At 37.5% G+C, this 16640-nt stretch overlaps 1 protein-coding gene across 1 annotated transcript in view; it reads left to right on the top strand.

Moving 5' to 3' along the window:
* Positions 1-16640, top strand: part of RAB3C (RAB3C, member RAS oncogene family) — a 259905-nt gene that overhangs the window by 123800 nt on the left and 119465 nt on the right. The window lies entirely within an intron of this gene.

The following is a 16640-nucleotide window of genomic DNA, read 5'->3' as shown; positions in this document are numbered from 1 at the left end:
AATCAATACAGGTTCTTTCTCAGTTGTGACTTCTTACTCCTATTTTCTGTTGATGTAAAAATAATGTGGCTGGTTTATTTGTAATGACTTCAGTAGATTTGTTTGGCTGTTGTTTTTTCTTTCTTTCTTTCTTTTTTCTTTCTTTCTTTTTTTTTTGACTTAGCAGAGAATTTAACCCCTAAATAGAATTCAGATTGAGTAAATTCTGAGGATTTTATTCTAGATTTAGATTGTGTCCAGTTTTAATATGAGTTTGGCCTGTATGCTACAGGTTGCTTTCCTTTGGCATTACAGCCAAGTTTTCCCTTTTAAAAACAGCACCCACAATAATAGCATTAGAGGACACTGAGTGCCCACAGGGTTCCCTCTCCCTACCTATTCCTGACTCCTCTCCAGAAGGGTGGCACCCACTCCACAATGCACAGCCCAATCCTCACACTGGGATGTCTGCCTTTCTAGCTAACCCTGACCCTTGCAGCCAGTGATCAAGCCCCATTTCTCCCCAGGAAAGCTGAGTTTTTTTCTTGAATGAAAGTGTATGAAAAGAAGCAAGCTGTTTCCCCTGCCCTATCCAAAAGACTTTTATGCCCCCACAGTTGATAGGTAGTCACTTTTGGGGTTTCTGAGGCTTAGTGAGGCCTCCTTGAATTCTTCTCCTTGGGTGCATCTCTCAACCTTCTATCATCCTTGCAGCTGCCCTCTGACCCCTGCCTCCGATTTCTGTTCCTACAGTTATGGAACTGGACACCAGACTTAGCTCTACACTGGTTTCTGATCAGAACTAAAGAGAAAATGAGAGAATTGCTTAAATAGTAATTGAGTTCTTCTCTAGATGGTTTCAACATAACCAAAAAATGTTGGCAAAATGCCAATGATTGTCATCCAGTGAGCTGTGTGATCTTGAAGCATCATTTGCAATTACCTTTGATCTTAGGAGGCCATAAGTAACTTTATGCCTTGTAAAGGTTGCTAATATAAGATCTCATACAGAAATGTGAGGTCACTACTGTCGCACATGAAAGAGCCCTCAGGTGTCTGAGGCCTTGGTCTGATGGTCACTATTTTCAGAATGCCAGGAAAATGGACTTAATATTTTTCACCAACTTAACGTATGAGATAGTACTGAGCAACTCAAATTGGCTTTGACCTTTAGATACTTCATTTGTATGTATTATCTCACTACAGTTTTAGAATTATTTAAGGTGGAAGGTTGTTTTAAGAAAACAAATAAATAAATTGGGTGCACATATAAAGAGAAGAATATATCTTTTTTTTTTTTTTTTTGAGACAGAGTTTCACTTTGTCACCCTCAGTAGAGTGCTGTGGCATTATAGCCCACAGAAACCTCAAACTCTTGAGCTCAAGTGATCCTCTTGCCTCAGCCTCCTGAGTAGCTGGGACTACAAGCATCTACCACAATGCCTATTTTTAGAGATGGGGTCTCGCTTTAGCTCAGGCTGGTCTTGACATCCTGAGCTCAGGCGATCCACCTGCCTTGGCCTCCCAGAATGTTAGGATCACAGGCATGAGCCACGGCACCTGGCAAGAGTGTATCGTTATTAATAGTACTAGTATGATTTCATTTGAAGTCAAGAAGCCTTTCCAAAGTGCACACCCTTCTCCTGAGGGCTCTTCTCCCTGCTTTTCCAGTCCTCTTCCCAGAGTCACTCATTTTACCCCCGTGTCGCCCACCCTGCTGCCTGCTCCCTGCGGCTCTCCCTCTGGTGGAGCACATGAGTCCTGCAGCAGCTTCTATTTCTCTAGCATGTGACTTCTACATTTTCACTTCATTTTTTATCTCCATATTGGAAACTTCATCATACTTATATTCAAGTGAGTCTTACCACCCTATGTAGTTTGAGATATGGGAATCGCTACTTTAATCGCAAAAAACCCTTGTAATTCATTAGATCTTTTGTTTAGTGAGGGTCAAAACAATCATAAAAATAAGAATGTGCTGAAGACCTTGAAGAAATCAGTAAACATAATCAAGTGGTAATCATGACAGGAATATAATTGTGTATTTCATCTATGAATTCTGTTCCCTTTCAATGTAAGGGGGTGTGGAGAGAGAAAATGAGAGAATGTGGACTCTGGCTGATCCTGAAGGACAAATTTCTTGATTTTCTCTTCTCCCTTGGAGGTGGGCTGCATAAGAATCAGTGATCCACGGAGCAATCTTAGCAGATACTTTCTGCTCGGATCTGATGGGCTAGCTTGGATTCTTTACTCTCAGTAACATGATCCATAATAATGACACTGCCTGTAGCATTTGCAATTTACAGAGAACTTTTCTCATTTGTGGTTCACAATTCAGGTCAGTATTAGGTATTGATTTCCTTTTGGAAATCAGGAAACTTATGCTAAGAGAGGTTAGATGGTATTTCTAAAGCCACCCAGCACGTGCGTTTCAGAACCAGCATAATAACCCAGGTATTCTAACTCCAAAGCCCTGTTTGTTTCTCTAGACATTGCTGCTTCTGGAACAAAAAAAAAAAAAAGAAAAGAAAAGTCTCATTTATTGAGCATTTTAGTCCATTTTGTGCTGCTGTATAGAAAAGCCAGAGGCTGGATAATATATAAAGAAAGAAGAGTTGTGTGGCTCACAGTTCTGCAGACTGTCAAAAAAGCTGGGCACCAGGATCTGCTTCTGGTGAGGGCTTCAGAGAGCTTGCATGTCAGGAGGAAGGAGAAGGGGGAGCAGGTTTGTCACGTGGTGAGAGAGGGGGCAAAGTGAGGGACATGGTGACAGGCTGTTTTATACATTCAGCTCTCTAGTGAACACCTAACGTAAGAACTCACTCTTGCTGAGGACACCAACTCATTTGGGAGGGATCCAACCCCATCACCCAAACACTTCCCACCAGGATCCACATTCTACTTTGGGAGTCAGATTTCAACGTGAGATTTGGAGGGGCCAAACATCCAAACCACAGTCAGGATGCTGGGAAAGACCATGGAAATAGATCAGGGAGTGAAGAACACTGGTGTTTATCCTTTGCAGGGACCAAAACGTGGTCCCTACGGTGGTGGTCCATCAAAATTTACTCTCACCGAGAACCTGCAAAAACCTTATCCTTCCCTGGAGCTTATTTCAATTCACATCCACTTGTCCCTTCTCTGATTCCTCCAGCCTTTACGTGATACAATAAACATTTCACGCACAATCCGGCTCTTGGATTGCTTTATTTGCATCATTTTGCCAGTTTATGGGAAATACAAATTCCTTGATTTAGAGATTGCATCTCACAGATGTTTATTTTGTATTTTTCTCAGTACCCCAATGCAATGCCAGGAATATAGATTTTTATGTTTGGCTGGTTTTTAATAAGAAGTTAACCCAGACAGAATATTGATTAGTTAAAACAACCTGATATTCGCTCTGAATAAATTTTGAGCCCTAATGTAAATTTCACCTAAGCACTAAATTGGTTGGGTTAAGAACTAGTTTTATTCTTGGTTAGACAGTCCAGAAGAATACAAAGAATAGCCATTTCATAGAATATTTTTAGAAGATGTACACGGACGGATTCTCTTGAAAGCACAAGGCCAAAATAGGAGAAGTGCGTAGAGGAGTGCACTCACGTGAAGACGATGCAGAGATTAGAATACGTAGGGAGAAGCTGGGGGAAATGGCCCAATTCTGACACAAAAGGATTAAAAACACACACATAATAAATACAAGTTTAAACACGAAGTTGGACAGAGATGTGGGGCCAAATGAAAAAGAAGGTAAGGAATCTGGACTTTATTTCCCGGCCAGTAGGAAGACATGGACTAGTTCTGAATGGGGGTAAATGATAGTATAGATGGTGATGGAGGTGACAGGGTTGTCTGAAACTTCACTACCTCTGGAGCTAGTTAACAACATAAAGGAGAGAAGATAGTCAGATGAGAGAATACCGTGGCAGCTGCTAACAGCTGCAGTCCTCTGTGGCCACACAGCAACACAGTCACTATCATCACCATCTCTAGAAATTTTTCAAAACAAATTGAAAATAGGGGCCTGTCTATGCATCAGATACCAGCCTGTGATCTTGACCTACAGAAGTGACAAAATAGCTTCTCAAAATAGGAAAGAAAAGCAAGCTGATCAGAATCAGATGGGGGCTGGGCAGCTAACCTCATGATTTAACAGGGGGAGCTGCATAAACCACAAAAACGTTCCCAGTCTCAGCCTTATATTTTGCCCAGTTCCAGTTTTATTTTTAAAGTACCACATTTGCAGTGTGTGACTCAGCTGACTCTTAGAGCTTTTAAACATCTTTTTAACTGTTTAGAACTGACAGAGGTAATATGACAAGCATCTATAAACTATCTCAGAAATTACGGATTTCTTTGCTTATCCCACATCTGGTTTCAAATATGAATTGAAATGAACACATTCTGGAAGACTTTTGAGACAATAATTAATTGTTCATTGATCATCTATCAGCATAAACCTGGATATTCCTGAGTAAACCAGCATGTATGGTCACCCTATCTGGAACTCCAAAATAAACAAATAAAAGGAATGAGATAGAAGTAGCTCGAAGGGTTAGTACTAAATCTTTTTTCTAGAATTGTTAAAAGATAATGAATCCTCAGCTGTGTATATAAAGAAAGTATAAGTATAACCACATCACTGTGAAACTATATAACACCATAGATGAAGCAAATCTCCTAAAAGGAACTTCAGAGAAAAGATAGATGTTAAAATGGAATAATAATTAGACTATGCCTGAAAACAATGGAATAATGCTATAAAGTAAAGGCAGGATACATAAATAGAATTGTATGCCCAGCTAACCATAATTTATGAATAAGGGTTAAACAAAAATATATCCAATCATCCAAAAGGAAAATGTTTACTACCAGCAGATCTTCACCAGTGGGTTTCCAAAGAATGGTTTGTGGAGCAGAAGAAATTGTGACTGGGGAAACTGGAAATCACATAGATAAATATACGTATAAATATAAATACTCCCTGCCTAAAAACAATAATATCTACTTAAGGGGCAAAAAGTCAAGGTAGGGTCAGGTACAGGAGGTCGCACCTGTAATCCTAGCACTTTGAGAGGCCAAGGTGTGAATATCGCTTTAGGCCAGGAGTTTGAGACCAGCCTGAGTAAGAGAGAGAGCCCATCTCTACTGAAAAATAAAAAACATAGCTGGATGTGGAAATGCACACCTAGCTAATTGAGAGGCTAAGGTGGAAGATAGCTTGAGCCCAAGAGTTTGAGGTTGCAGTGAGCTATGATAACACCACTACACTGCAACTCTGGAGACAGAGCTAGAGTCTCAAAAAACAAATAAATAAAATCAAGGTAGTGTTAAGACATGGAATACTGTACAACATTATTATTTAAGATGGAAAAGGATCACTAAGAAATTATTCTAAATATCTGAATTTTGGGGAAACATGTTAAAGATATTAACAAAATATTTATTCTCAATACAAATGTTAGCATTTTAATGATTACTTTATGTATAATTGGTATCATTTTCAAACTAATAAAAAGGCTAAAATTAGAAAAAACAAAAAGGTATTCAACCAATTGAAGACAAAGCAGAACATAAACAACAAGTAATATAAAAAATATCAGATGAAATGTCACAGAACATGTCAGTAAATATACAAGCAAATAATGGTAATTACAGTAAATATAGTGAAACTATGACGATAGCACAGTACTTTGTAGCATAGTACAAAAACAATGAGAGAGGATGAAGATTGGAAGTCTACGCAACACCTTTAAGAGATGAGCAGAAGGCTCAGCGCCTGTGGCTCAAGTGGCTAAGGCACCAGGTATGTACACCCAAGGTAGTGGGTTCGAATCCAGCCCGGGCCCACCAAACAACAATGACGGCTGCAACCAAAAAATAGCCAGGCATTGTGGTGGGCACCTGTGGTCCCAGCTACTTGAGAGGCTGAGGCAGGAGACTTGCTTGAGCCCAGGAGTTGGAAGTTGCTGTGAGCTGTGATGCCACAGCACTCTACCCAGGAAGACAGCTTGAGACGCTGTCTCAAAAAAAAAAAAAAAAAAAAAAAAAAAGAGATGAGCAGAAAAGAGGAGCTTAAAAAAAAATTAAAAAAGAAAAGAGGAGCTTGTGTAGATAAGGAACCTAAATAATCAAGAGAGAGTCATACCCTTAATGAGTAGATTCAAAGAATAGGCTATCATCTATGCCACATGTTTCATAAAAAACAACTAAGATGAGAACCAAATATTAAATCTCTCAATCTGGCAGCAAGGAGGTCCTTGATTACTCATGAACAATTTCAGTAGTGTTAGGACTGGACACAGCTATAACTGGTTGAAGAATTAGGTGTCCAAAAAGTCATATCTGGAGTTGCTATACATAAGGAAAAGGGAAAATTGTAGCTTTTGCAAAGAGATAGCCAACATGCAGTGACCATTTTGTTAAATAATCTGTAAATTTTAGGCAACTTTAGGGGCGACTTTAAGGGTGACTTTTGGGACACATTGAAGTTCAAAACAGTGAATTTAATAAAGATGCAAAGCACATACATGGGACAAATGTTAATTAGCCAAATAATAACATCAGATATGAAGCCAGAATAAAAACAATACTCCCTAAATTCTCCAACATTCAGCTTCATATTCAGAAAGAGGATTAGACTTTGTTTGTTAGAGGAAATCTGAGCTTTAGGATGACCTGTGCCATTGGCCAATGCTGTGAATTAGAACAGGGATCTCATCTCTTCATTTCTCAATTGCATCATCTATAATATGGTCTACTCCCTCAGAATAAGTACATGAAAGGGTGTATGTCAATATACTTTAAAATATATAATCCCATAGCAGATACATGATATTAGAAATGTGTCCAAACCTATATAACACCAGAATTAAACCCTAAAAATCATTTTATTATAAGGACATATGCACTAGATTGTTTATCACAGCTCAATGTATAATGACCAAGGCGTGGAAACAACCTGAATGCCCATCAACTCGGGAATGGATTAACAAATTGTGGCATATGCATACCATGGAATACTATTCAGCCATAAAAAATGATGGTAACTTCACATCTTTTGTATTAGCCTGGATGGAGTTGAACACATTCTTCTCAGTAAAGCATCACAAGAATGGAGATGTACAAGTATCGATGTACTCAATACAAATATGAAGCCAGTAGGTGATCTAATTCATGCTCACATAGGAGAAAAAATCATTTCAATTCAAGTTGGGGAAGGGGGAAAAAGGGAGTGGGGAGAGGGGAGGAAGGTTTGGGGTACTCCCACTGAATGGGCACAATGTGGAGGTGTATGGCAGAACATAACTACAAGAGGGACTCGACCTACCTAACAAATTCAAATATTATGATTTGGTTGTTTGTACCCTCACATTAACCTGAAATTAAATAAAAAAAAAAAGAATGAACCCTAATGTAAACCGTGGTCCTGGGTGAACATGATGTGTCAATGTATGTTCTTCAGTTGTAACAAATGCACACACTGGTGGTGGACATAGATAGCAGGAGAGGCTATCCATGAGCAGGGTAGGGGGTGAAAAGATCTTCTCTGTAGTTTTTGCTGTGAACCTGAAACTGCTCTAAAAACCAAAGTCCATTATTCAAAACAGAAAACAAAAGCTCAATACGGATGAGCCTAGTTGAAAATATCCTCGTCATATCCAGTTTAGTACCAACACTCTCCCCTTACATCTGTCTAAATTCCCAGAGACAGATAGTGCAAAAAGAAGAGAAATTTGAGCCACTCTTCTTGTCATTTCTCTAGTTCTTGCTCATTCAATATCAGAGATGGAAGAAGATCCTGCAGGTAGAGAGAGGGCAGATGACTGTACTCAATTGGATATGCAATTGCCATTCTCAATGTAGTGAAGGCTGTCCTGCTGCCCACACCTACTGTGTGACGAAACATGCGGATGTTGGTTCCCTTATGTAGGATCTACTGCCAAGTGCCATGACAGGGAAGATTTGTTCAGACTCCTTCCCCTTTAGCACTCTCTCAGCTCCCCCCTGCCCCTGTTAACATACATCATAACATCCCACCTCTCCTCCAGGAGACAGCTCTTTTAGAGGCAGGATTATGGCAAAATGTCTCAAATGCATCTGCTAGTTGTGGTTTTATTGGTCCATGAGAAACTCACACATCTTAGCCCCACTAACCTGTGGAAAACCAGGCTCCTTCACTTTCTTCACTTCCTCAACCCTATTATTCTCTTGAGGTATCAAATACCCCTGCATAAAATCAGGTCAATAATTCTATTGCTAAAGAAAACACCATCCAACCACCGAACTCACTCATGGTTGCCAAGAACATACATTGACACATCATGTTCACCCAGGACCACGGTTTACATGGTGTGAGTAAAATCTTCATCTCTTTGTCAGGAGTCTGATTTGAGTCTCAGTTGCCAATTTTAGGGCAATAGTAAAAATTCTACTAAAAAACATATTATCCTTGGAAAATCACTGCATTTGATCTGATGCAAGCATTTCCTAGTGTGTCTTGTGAATAAAAACAATACCCAACCTTGACTAAAAGCTCTGAGCTGCCTGCATTTATGTATTTATGCCCCAGGTTTTGAAAAAAAATTAAGTTTAATCAAAATCCCACTGGGAAGAAGTAAGTCAAAAAGATTAATTAGAAAGAAAGCAAAATGGTATCTCCCCCTGCCTCTGTGTTCAACATTCTTAGAAAACAAGTTGTTAAATAAGTAAATATGCCTTTATGTGGTTGTGGTTGTAAATTTTATTAAGGTCTTGAAAGGGTTCGTCTGAGCATTTAAATAGTGTTTACTGAAAAGTGTCTCCAATTTTCATGATCAGAAATGTACCATCAGTAGATGTGTCAGTGTATTACTGACAATAGAGTCAGAGGCCCCCTATTTAAAAAAAAAAAACTATATACAGCTGTTCTCTCTTCCCGGAAAGATGAATTGCCATGGTAACACTGCCATGAAATTATAGGTCAAGTTTTATCCTTCTGCCTCAGGCTTATTTTATTAGATTTTACTTAGAAGTGGATGCTGTTGTAAAATGAAGATTTTGGTATTTCAAAGCTAAACATTATCACAAGAAAAATCTGATTAATAAAATCCGCCGGTGTGAAGAAGATAAAGGACAGTAGGTAGGGAGAGCATTTAAATTGGTTGAAAGGCTATTTAGAGGCCAGTTTATTAGTACTTTCCTAAAATGTGGATTTGCTTTACAAATGCTTATATAACTAAGTGTGTGTGTGTAAATGAATTCAAACTGACTGTTTGCATAAGATCAATAGGGAGAAGTGGTGTGTACATTTTATTTTAATGGAAGATTAACTGCTCTAAGGAAAAAAATTCTTATTACATTCCAGAAATAAATATGAAACAAGAAAGCAGGAAATATTTAAGCTTCCTTTTACTTACTATTTTTGCAAGACTAAATTCAATGCTGTGTTATGCCTATTTATGAAAATAAATAAATACAATTTGGAGGAAGGTAACATCATACAAAGTGGTGTGTAATAATCAGCATTTTGTTGTTTCTGTTGTTTGAGGGGGACTGTGTCTCAGTATACATCATGACTTAAAATTCCTCTGTAACAATATCTAAATCATTACTTTTGTCATATCAAGCAACAGAGTTTTGTCCTTCTAATAGGACATGCATTAGAATAGATAGATAATAGACAGATGAATATACAGATAGACAGAGATCTAGTTTTTAAAATAACAAGATATATGAAGCCAACTTTCATAAATAGAATTAATTTTACGTAAGTAGTATATGTGCTAGTGCATTTTAGCATAACATCTTTCCTGAATTCACACAGTGAGGTTATGTTAGCCTTCTCTCTGAGCTACCTTTCATTTTCTTGATTTTTTTTCTCCTGTAAAATAATAAAGGGGTATCTGGGTAGCTCTGAAATTTATCTTGCTTTCATTCTGATCATGAAGATTGTAGCCTAGGGTAAGTGACTGTATTGGTTTTCTAAGGCTGCTGTAACAAATTAGCACAAACCGGGTTATTTAACACAAGAGAAATTCTCGAGTTTAGAAGTCCTAAATTAAATGTCAGCCACGCCATGCTCTGTCTTAGGGCTCCGGGAGAGAATCCGTTCCACACATCTCTCCTGGCTTCCTGCGGGTGCTGGGAACGCTTGGCACTCTCTGTGGTGTAAATGCACCCCGCATCCCCACCCCCACCTCTACCTCTGCATCTTGGCCTGCCATCTCCTCCATGGTACCATGTCTGCTTTCGTTCTTTATAAAGGTCAGGGCCCACCTTAATCTTGTGTGACCTTGTCACAACTTGATTGCATCTGCAAAGACCTTATTTCCAAATAAGGTCTACAGGCTTATACAGGCTAAGGGTAAGGACTTCAGCATATCTTTTGAAGGAACACAATACAACCCATAACAGAAACTAAGAAACAGGACTTCACCAAGAAAGTAAATCATCTCCATTACCATTTGAAATTACTATACTGTCTGGTTCTTTAGAAAAAGTTTTTTTAACCACTTTAATTTTTTGTAGACATGTAAGGAATATGGTATTCTGATTAATGAAATGCTCTCAATGTGTAGAATTTTTAAATATATAAAATATGCCCGGAATAGATAAAATAAATTTAATATATACCTATTACAGTTCCTAACATGTAGAAAGAGTTCACTCAGAGTTAGGGAATGAATGAATCAATCAATCTCGGTTAATATTAAACTATGCTGAGCATAATTTAATCCCCCTTTGATGATTCAAAATAATTCCTTCAGGTAAAAGATAGTAAAGTATGAGTTAAGAGATCTCCACTTGCCTAAGTGCTCAATGACTGAGTCCATTTCACATCCTAGTGTCCATTTGGAAACTCACTAGTTAAGCCAGGTTTAAGGTCTTGGATTAGTGTTCTCAGCCCCAGTTTCTATTCACTTCACCTTTGGGTTAGTATATATTTTTCATAGCTTGATTAAATTACTTATTTTTTGTTTGTTGGTTTGGGGTTTTTTTGCAGTTTTTGGCTAGGACTGGGTTTGCACCCACTACCTCCGGCATATGGGGCTGGCGCCCTACTCCTTTGAGCCACAGGTGCCACCTTAAATTACTTTTTTATAATTAAACAGCATCAATTAAACACCAATATGTTTTCATTTGGATTCTCTACATATAAAATTGCCCACCCTTATTATATACCAGGATTGTCTGTCCCTTCAATGTACTTTTCTCTGTCTAGACATTCAATAAACGTATTCTGACTGTGGTGATAATATTCGAGTTATGTTTCTACACTAAGGGTTTCTTTCATGAATTCAATACAGAGAGAAGTAACCACCAAAACAAGAAAACAAATGACAATAAACCTTATAAATGAAAGCTATTTCCTCAATCTTAAAGCTGTGTATTGTATCTGCAATGCATACAGTTTAAAAAAAAAAAAAGTTTCCATCAGGAAAAAATGTTTCAGGTAAAAACCAAAACTATAATGCCAAAATTTAAACTGAATAAGTTCCTAGCTATTATTATACTTATCAAGCTGCTACTATTTTTCATTTTGCAGTTTTTCCTTGACAGATATTCAGGTATTTGCTCATCAAACCTTCCATTTATGCCAAAAATTTCTCCTAAAAACATGATTGGGAAATCAAAATATTTAAACTAACTCAATCGATTTTAGTTTCTTTTAAAGGAGAAAAATGAAAGCTATTAACCTTGGAAGAAAGTTTTTATCTATTAATATTTTAGCCATTATTTTCTCTGTAAGAGATTTCCAGTTGTGTTTTTCAATCACCAGAAGCCTACATTGATGGAAAGCAGCAGGTATACTCAGCTATTAGAGTCAGGGCACAAAAGAAGGGAACAACACGTGCCGAGGTTTGGAGGCAGTTTCCTGAGCAAATTGAGAAGAGACGCCGTATTAGTCAGCTACCTGAGACTGCTCGCGTCTAATTACATTAGTGGCACTTGACATTATATTCTAAAACGTTCTTTTCCTTCCAATATAAACTTCTATCATCATTAATAAATGTCAAATGTAATGAACTATTTTCTGACCTTTTTTGGCTTATCTAACAGAAGACCATGTTAATGAGTTTTTAACCCTGAAATGATTTTCAAATCCAAGACAAAGTCAACTTGGTGTTCTGTTTATTAGCTTAGTTTTTATTCTTTATATTTTCTTTGCATTAGGAGAGGAAATTTTCTCTTTGTGGTTTTTCTAATTTTAATTTTTGTTTGTTTGTTTTTTGAGACAGAGTCTCATTTTCTTGCCCTTGGTAGAGTGCCAGAGCTTCATAGCTCACAGCAACCTCAAACTCTTGGGGCTCAAGAGGTCCTCTTGCCTCAACCCCCTCAAGTAGCTGGTACTACAGGTGCCTGCCACAATGCCCAGCTATTTTTTTTAGAGATAGGATCTCTCTCTTGCTCAGGCTGGTCTCTAATTCATGAACTCAAGCAGTCCACGTGCCTCAGTCTCCCAGAGTGCTAAGGTTATAGGTGTGAGCCCTGCACCTGGCTTCTTTGTACTTCTTACTACACTTTCCCTACTTGGTACACACTCTTATTCTCCTTAAGAGCTTTTAGGTTATAAAACATCTCTAATTAATGTCATGAAGGCTATGTTAACCAGTTTGATGGAAATATCTCAAATTGTATATAAACCAGCACATTGTACCCCATGATTGCATTAATGTACACAGCTATGATTTAATTAAAAAATTCTCTAATTAGATTACATTTCTGAGTTCAAATCAGAATGGTACCTGTGTATTGAAGATGCTGCCCCTTGCTGTGACTTAAGTACTATCTGAAACTTCTAATTTTTTTCTTAAAATCTGGAACCCTCCCACCTCCCCAACCCCCCAGCTCTATTTCTGATTTTGATACATCATGACTAGCCAACTCCATGGTTTCTAGCCATTTCCTGTAACATTTCAGTCATAATTTAACGGGGCCTTGATTTCTGCTCTCCCAGAGAATAAATCCACGATGTGAAATTGACACATTTTATAACATGAGAACTTGTTTCTTTACTGTCGAAATAAAATTAACATCTATGAAAAGGGAGCACCGTCACTTGAAGAGTTCAAGAAGAAAGAGATAGAGTCACAGTTTTCAACACAACATTATTCAGTGTCTGTGGTGAAAACACACTTGACAGAAAAGGTCTGGGTCACCTATTACAATGTCTGGGGATATTGGCTGTTTTCCTCTACTGAGAAATTCAGAAAAGCTGTCTATTGTGATACAGAGAAAGCGGGGTCCTCAACCTATAAGAATGTTTCCCAATAAATGTCAAAAAGATATTTTATCAAGAGCAAAAAAAAAGCCTTTTAAAGTTACTTCACAATAGGCAAAAAATAAAAAGGGTAGGTAATATGTTCTGGAAAATTTGAGCTAAGCCCACTATGAGAAAATTGTAAAATGTACCGACTAGTTTTAAGAGATTCTTCCAGAGAGCCAAAAGCATTATATCTTTGGTTACACCTTGCCTTTGAAACAGTCTTTGGGAGTTTGGTTCTGATGTTTTAGTCATGTTTTCTGACTGACTTTCGCAGTTGGATGTACCATTAGCTGACTTAAATCCAATGAATATTTGAGGATATCCAAATAAGCTCAAGATTGTCTTCTTTCTGCTGAATTTTTATATTTGTCCCAAGGATAGGCCATTTATGTATTCCTGTTTACCTCTAGTATCTATACTTTTATTTTTAGTATGTACAAAATAGTAAGCGAAGGGCGGTCAACTATCCAAATCATCACCAGGTGACTTCTTCTCTGTGGTCTTGCAACTGCGCAGCACTGCATTTCCATTGCTATGGTTGGGACTCAGTGCTTTTTAAAAATTAACCAGCCATTCATGTGCATATTCTTAAGTAGTTTTTACAATTAGAATATATAACATTTTCCCTAATGATTCCTAACAACATTTTATACATTAACCTTTGGTCTCTCTGGTGCAATACAAATATATTTCCCCGTTTATCGTTTGATTTTCTACCATTTCAATTTTTTTTTAATATTTGAGAAATTGTCAAATTTTCATGGGGTAAAATCTATACCTTCTTTTTTTTCTGCCATAGGTAGTACTCTCTATGTTCTAAATAACCTTCCCTACTAGTTTTCCTTTATTTCTGTTTTTTTGGTGCTATAATCTGTTTTCATTCTAATTTTGAAAAATTGTTTCCCAATAATACCCAGGAAACTTCTAACTACTCCAACCTTAATCCTGCTCTAAGAGTAAAATATAACTTTTGGCTTCATAAAAGTCCTGTCCTTAGCTAATTTGCTGTTCCGTTGTATACGCTATATTCTCCTGGAATCAGTCTCTGATCTTCGACTTCCTTTGATCCCTTTCTCTGAATTCATAGGCGCCAAACAGAATATGCCACATAAATTAGAGTTGTATGCAGGCTTAAGTTCTCACAGTTGTCCATGGTGAGGGATAGAAGCATCAGAGCAGGAGCATACCTGTGGCTGAAGAACATCATGTTCCACGTGACTCATCAGTGACCCCAAAGATACCTGTTTCATTTTGATGGAAAGGGAGCTGTGCTTGTGTCATTCAGCACATTAGCTTTCCCTCCATGGCCTATTAAACCTTAGGGAGAGCTAGGACACAGTCTGCTTTCAAAGGAGGCATCTCTGGAATAAAGGGAGGAAATGAAGGCAAACTGAGATCAGAAAGGAGGTAATGTTTCTCTCCAAAATGCTAAGTACCTAAAGAGTACTAGGAAAGAGAAGTTAGACTCCAGTCTCTAGGGAAAGTGACAAAAAGGGAAAGTGAAGAGCTGTAAGATTATGAACATGATACCCCAGATCCCGAGGAAGGGGCAAGAGTGGGTTGAATTGAGGAGCAACTCCTTCAGCTAGTGCTGTGTAATATTGGTGATGGATACAGGGCCATTTTGGTGAAGTATCTGGCTGCTGACTGAATGGTAATACACCATCCCTTTTGCAAGCATTGAACCCCTGCATTTGTGAGCTACTATTTCCATCTTGCATTGGCCTCACCTACCCACATTTCAGAAATAGCAGCAAGTATTTGCCAATTTATTGACACTTTTGCATGTTACTCTTCGTGGAAGTACTTTACTTGAATAGCTTCATGTTACTCTAACAAGCATTCTTAACATTAGAGATGTTTAGTTTATAGAGGTCCAGTAACTTGTCCACATTATCTAGGTTTCTAACAAAACAGGACCTCAAATCCAGATCTATCTTACTTAAACATTCACACAAAGCAGCTATTTTTCTTCTCATTTTATAGTTTAATAAACTGAGAATAAAGTACAAGCTCCTTAAAGGCAGAGACATTTTAATAAGCTTTCTTTACCCCCCCCCCACACACACAGTGGTGTGCACTTAATAGGTGAAAAATAAAAGCATAGTGACGGCACTATTGCACTATTATACTCCTCTGGTTTTACACTACACAAAAAGTCAGATTTTAAATATGTATAATATTATTTTACTTTATTTTCTATAGTTAGTTGCTATTTAATGGAAGCGAACATATGTAGAGGGTACTTTGAACTAGATGTTTACCAAAAATAGAATTTTGTAGAATAAAAAAAATTGCCTTAAATCATTCACATATAACAAGTTATTTTTTAAAGAGATGTCACTTTTCTTAGGTCACAAAGAAAAGAATAGAAACAGAGAAGAAATTTTTTTAAAAACTCTACCCTTTAATTTCCTACCCCCCACATTTTAGCTTTGTCGGTCTCGACTTACAAATGTTTATATTGCCTGTCCTTAATAGGTTGCTGTAGCTACTGTTGTTTTTGATCAATTTGTGGTATGGGCGTCATACTAAAGTTATGAATGGATTACCACTACAATTACAGTATTAAGAGTATTCTGGATTTGTTATGTACTTAAATTTCCCAATGGGTTTCATACCCTCAGATGTTTTCTTTTGGCACATTAATGTGTGTGTGTGTTTGTTTTTTCTTTCATATTGAAGAACTCTCTTTAGCACTTCCTGTAAGAGATAGATATGGTGATGGCACATTCTCTCCACTTTTGTTTGTATGGGAAAGATTTTTATCCCTCCTTCATATTTGAAGGATAGCTTTGCTGGATATAGTATTCTCTGATGGCAGCTTTTTCTTTCATGCAAACGTCCCACTCCTTCCTGCCCTGTATAAGAAACCCATTGCCTGATGAATTGGAGCACCTTTATAATGTATTATTTGGATCTTTTCTCTTGCTGCTGTTAGGATCCTCTCTTTATCCTTGACTTTTGAGAGTCTGATTATTACATGCCTTCAGGTAGTCTTATTTGGGTCAAATCTGCATAGTGTTCCCTGACCTTCCGGGGCCTAGATATTTATCTTTTTCTCAAGTTTTGGGAAGTTTTCTGTTATTATTTTTTGAGTAAGCTTTTAACCTCTTGCTCTTGCTCAATTCCCTTTTGAACACCAATAATCCTTAAACTTGGACTTCTGAGGTACAAATATAAAGTTTGATAGAAAAAGTAAGACCTAGTGTTTGATAGATCAGTATTTGACTGTAGTTTATTGTATATTTCAAAATAGCTAGAATAGTTCAAATGTTTCCAGCATAAAGAAAAAAACAAATACTTAAGGTGATGGATTTCCTAATTGTACTGGTTTGATCTTTACAAATTCTGTGAATATATTTCATTATCTCACATGCCCTGAAAATATATGTGTTTATTATGTATC

This window comes from Otolemur garnettii, unplaced genomic scaffold (assembly GCF_000181295.1).
Source record: "Otolemur garnettii isolate 467f Iridium unplaced genomic scaffold, OtoGar3 scaffold00005, whole genome shotgun sequence".
Classification (NCBI taxonomy): domain Eukaryota; kingdom Metazoa; phylum Chordata; class Mammalia; order Primates; family Galagidae; genus Otolemur; species Otolemur garnettii.
The sequence above is the reverse complement of the archived record's forward strand: the minus strand, read 5'-3'. Positions and strand labels throughout refer to the sequence as shown.